Raw genomic sequence first — 5,081 nt, forward strand, 5'->3', positions numbered from 1 at the left:
GATTGAGGGCGGGAGGAGAAGGGGACGACAGAGGATGAGATGGTTGGATGGTATCACCGACTCAATGGACATGAGCTGGGGTAAACTCTGGGAGTTGGTGATGGACAGGGAGGCCTGGCGTGCTACAGTCCATGGTGTCGCAAAGAGTCAGACATGACTGAGCAACTGAACTGAACTCCCACAATTTACATTTTAAGATAATGGGATTCAGTTCAGTTCAATCGCTCAGTCGTGTCTGACTCTTTGGGACCCCATGAATCACAGCACGCCAGGCCTCCCTGTCCATCACCAACTCCCAGAGTTCACTCAAACTCATGTCCATCGAGTCGCTGATGCCATCCAGCCATCTCACTCTCTGTCGTCCCCTTCTCCTCCCGCCCCCAATCCCTCCCAGCATCAGAGTCTTTTCCAGTGAGTCAACTCTTGGCATGAGGTGGCCAAAGTATTGGAGTTTCAGCTTTAGCATCAGTCCCTCCAATGAACACCCAGGATTGATCTCCTTTAGAATGAACTGGTTGGATTTCCGATTAGAACTAACAATAGAAAGGTCTTACCAGACCCACTCCCGTAATATACATTTTAAGATGACAGGATTAGTTAGAAAGTTCTCAAGAAGGAGAAACACTTCCTCAAGCAGGATACATTGTTGTTATATAATCATTCATAGAGTTTAAGGAAAAACATATCCTTGAGCGAGATGAGTTGTTTTGTTGTGCAATCATCAGCTCTGGACTTAAAGTAAACAACATTTGCCCTTCTCTCCTCCTTGAGAACTCCAGACCCCTATCTCCTCCTTGAGGATCCCAGACTTCTTATCAACCTGCCTAGGAATTGACTCTATATCAGGGAAATAGGACCTGGAGAAAAGGGAATGCTCCTACGCTGCTGGAGGAAAACCACATCTGAAAAATAAAGCTAACATTCAATTTGGATTTGATTATGACACTATGTGCTTACATGGAGTATGAACCAAGAGTCTAAATATAGCAGACAACATGTGAAATTAAATGTGATATCTCAGCTGTAAGAGTAAAGGTTTCCTGTCAGATCTGCAGCTGGTATGCACAAATTCTTTTAGAATACTAAATGTATCTTTTCAAATTATGGCTTTGTTTGGATGTACGGCTAGAAGTGGATTGCTGGATCATAGTGCAACTATTTTTAGTTTTTCTGAGGAACCGCCATACTCTTCTCTACAGTGGCGGCACCAATTTACAGTCCAACCAACAGTGCAGGAGGGTTCCCTTTTCTTCACACCTTCAACACACAACCACAACACTTGTTATTTGACGAGTTTTAAATGATGGCCATTCTGTCCAGTTTGAGGTGATACCTCATTGAAATTTTGATTTGCATTTCTTAAATAATTAACAATGAGGAGCATTCAGGCTGAATTTTGAATCTTCAGATGTATAAAATAAATTAGATTTGACATCTAAACTTGACAATTTTTTCACAGATAATGATTTATTACATATTTAGTTATTTCCTTTCTTCTTAGTCTAACTATAGGGACATGCATTATCATGTTACTCAAGGCAGTGAGCTCAGTTATTCATTTTTAAGCAGTTATAAAGATGGGCATTTTGTGTAATGGTGTTTTAAATTGACTTAAACTTCAAATATTTGTATCAATTATATGTGGACTCTTTTTTTCCTATCAAAAACTGGGTGCAGCGGCAGCCAGGAGGCTCGGGCACAGAGGAGTCATGCTCTCATTGCAGAGGCGCTAGCTAGACTGTGTCTGTAGCAGGTTATGTTTGCTTGAGATGACTCCATCAGGGATTGCCTGCTGTCACTAAGAGTCTGTTGGTGCTGGAGGTGGCTGTCTGCCTTCTTGCCATGTCTAACGAAGTAGAAACAAGCTCAACTAATGGTCAGCCTGACCAACAGGCTGCACCAAAAGCACCATCCAAGAAAGAAAAGAAGAAAGGCACCGAAAAAGACAGATGAGCGTCTTTTGGAAAGATTCAAAGCTGATGGTGTGAAATACTAGGCCAAGCTAACTGGCACTGATGATGTGCCAGATGCAAGAGGGGATAAAATGAGTCAAGATTCTATGATGAAACTAAAGGGAATGGCGGCAGCTGCTCGGTCTCAGGGACAACACAAGCAAAGGATCTGGGTCAATATTTCTCTTTCTGGAATAAAAATCATTGATGAGAAAACTGGGGTAATAGAACATGAACATCCAGTAAATAAGATTTCTTTCATTGTCCGTGATGTGATAGACAACCGAGCATTTGGTTATGTGTGTGCAGGAGAAGGCCAACACCAGTTTTTTGCCAGAAAAACAGGGCAACAGGTTGAGCCGTTAGTCATTGATCTGAAAGATCTTTTCCAAGTTATCTATGATACAAAGAAAAAGGAAGAAGAAAAGAAAAAGATGGAAGAAGCCAACAAAACAGTAGAGAATGGGAGTGATGCCCTAATGAATCTTGATGACCCACCTTGCAAACTGAAATTGGGTGTTGACCAGATGGATTTGTTTGGGGACATGTCTACACCTCCTGACCTAAGTAGTCCAAAAGAAAGCGAAGATATGCTGTTAGTGGATCTAAACTCTGAAATCAACACCAATCAGAATTCTTCACAAGAAAATCTGTTCTTAACAAACGGCATCACCTCCTGCTCTCTTCCAAAGCCTCAGGCATCTTTCTTGCCTGAAAATGCTTTTCTGCCAATCTCAACTTCTTTCCCACCCCTAATCCTGATCCTTTCCGTGATGATCCTTTTGCACAGCCAGACCAATCGACACCCTCTTCGTCTGATTCTCTCACATCTCCAGATCAGAAGAAAGAGAATTTGAGTAGCTCGTCTACCCCTCTGAGTAATGGGCCCCTGAATGGGGATGTTGATTACTTTGGTCAGCAATCTGACCAGATCTCTTACCGGACTGGCAAACAGGAAGCTCAGGCAGACCCGTGGCCCTTATCCAGTATGCAAACACAGCCAGCAGTGAGAACTCACAATGAGGTATCTGAAAGAGAACAGAACAGCTTCCATATCAAATCTTCCCTGAATCCTTTTGTGGGAAGCCCTCCCAAAGGACTGCCCGTCCTGAATGGCGTAAAGCAGGACTTGGAAAGCTCTGTCCAGTCCTCACCACATGACTCCATAGCCATTACGCCACCTCCACAAAGTACCAAACCCGGAAGAGGCAGGACTGCTAAGTCTCCAGCAAAAGACTTACTTGCAGCAGACATCTTTGCTCATCCCATCTCAGAACCTCCAGGACAGTCTACAGGACAACCTGCAACCCTACAGACCAACCCTCTGGATCTCTTCAAAACAAGTGCTCCTGCCCCACTGGGGCCCCTCCCGGGTCTAGGTGGTGTGCCAGTTCTATCTGCTCAGGCAGGGCCATGGAGCCCAGCACCTTTAGTCTTCAGTCAGTCCCCTTCAATGGTTCCAGGCACCTTGATGGCTGGTCAGCCTTCAGGATTCAGTCAGCTAATCGTCTTTACCACAAGCCCAAGTGTTCTGGGTTGGAACCAGCCCGCAGTCTCAGTTTCCTCTCCACCCCCTCTAGCTTGGGGTACATCAGCATCCATAACACTTACATGGTCAGCAAACAGCCCTCTGGGGAATCCTTTTCAGAGCAATGTTTTTCCAGCTCCTGCTGTGTCCACCCAGCCCCCTTCTATGCTCTCCTCTCTCCTGGTCACTCCTCCTCAACCACCTCCCAGAACTGGCCCTCCAAAGGATGTCCCCATCTTCATTGCCTTGGACCCTCTTGGGGACAGAGAAGTCAAGGAAGTGAAACAAATGTTTAAGGACTTCCAACTGCAGCAGCCACCTACTGTGCCAACAAGGAAGGGAGAACAGAACTCCTCTGGGACTTTGAGTGCCTTCTCCAATTATTTAAACAGCAAAGTTGGCATTCCTCAGGAGAATGCAGACCATGATGACCTGGACGCTAATCAACTGTTGAGAAAGATCAATGATCTACCAAAGCCAGCTCCCCGACATAGTGCCCTGCCAGTTACCAAATCTGCTGACAATGCATTTGAGAACCCCGTCTCTAAAGATTCTTTCCACTCATCACCAGCCTCTATGGCTTCTCTTCAACCCACATCATCCGATATATATAGAGATCCATTTGGAAATCCTTTTGCCTAACTTCTGAACTTGGCATGCTGACTGTCCGGAGAAACAAAGAGGTTGGCCTTGGTAGTCAAGGACAAAGCTAATTGGCAGACAAGTCCTAACCTTTGCCCTTGTTCTAGCTTTGACATATTATCAGTTGCCTTATTTCTTGCTGCCTCTCCCACTTGTAGAATACCTTCTACTTTCTGTTTCACTAAACTGAATTTATGGCTTTAAATAAGTTAAGAACCTAAACTCACTAGCCAAATGTAAGCGAAGTAGTTTTCCTACTTGGACCCTTGTCTATTGTGACCCTAGAACCTTCTGAAACCCATGTGACCCATGTATCCTCTGGTCGGGCAATGCAGCCACCACAACCCCTCAGATCATACTGTTTTGAATAAATTTTGAAATCCAAAAAAAAAAGCTGGGTGTGTTTTAATTGAAGAATAGTTGTTTCATGCTGTGTTAGTTCCAGGGGCATAACCAAGGGATTCAGTTAGATATATGTATATTGTATATAATAAACATTATATTTATTATATATAAACATATAATATATATAACACACACCTACATACATGCTCTCAGATTATTAGGCTATTACAAATATTGAATATAGCTCCCTCTACTATACAGGAGGACCTTGTTTATCGATTTTATATATAGTAGTGTATACCTGTTAATACCAAATTCATAATTACTCCCCCATCCCTTTCCCCTCTGGTAACCTTATATCTGTTTTCTCTGAGACTATTTCTGTTTTGTCAAGAAGTTCATGTGCATCACAGTTTAGACTCTACTCATAAGTGATATCATATGATATTTGTCTTTCTGTGCTGTATCTTCACTTAATGTGCTAATCTCTACATCCTTCCATGCTGCTGAAATGGCATTGTCATTTTTTACGACTGAGTAATATTCCATTATATATTCTATGATATGTGGACTCTTGATTCAGGCCTTACAGATATTACAAACAGACCTGTTAC

The 5,081-nt window shown here is 43.2% G+C and overlaps 1 pseudogene; it reads left to right on the plus strand.

Annotated features, from left to right (window-relative positions):
• Positions 1–1,842: 1,842 nt before the first annotated feature.
• Positions 1,843–4,313, plus strand: LOC129550044 (disabled homolog 2 pseudogene; annotated as a pseudogene).
• The last annotated feature ends 768 nt before the right edge of the window (positions 4,314–5,081 follow it).

The sequence above is a fragment of the Moschus berezovskii genome, chromosome 21 (genome assembly GCF_049115385.1).
Source record: "Moschus berezovskii isolate FMDL1 chromosome 21, NW_MosBer_1.0, whole genome shotgun sequence".
Classification (NCBI taxonomy): Eukaryota; Metazoa; Chordata; class Mammalia; order Artiodactyla; family Moschidae; genus Moschus; species Moschus berezovskii.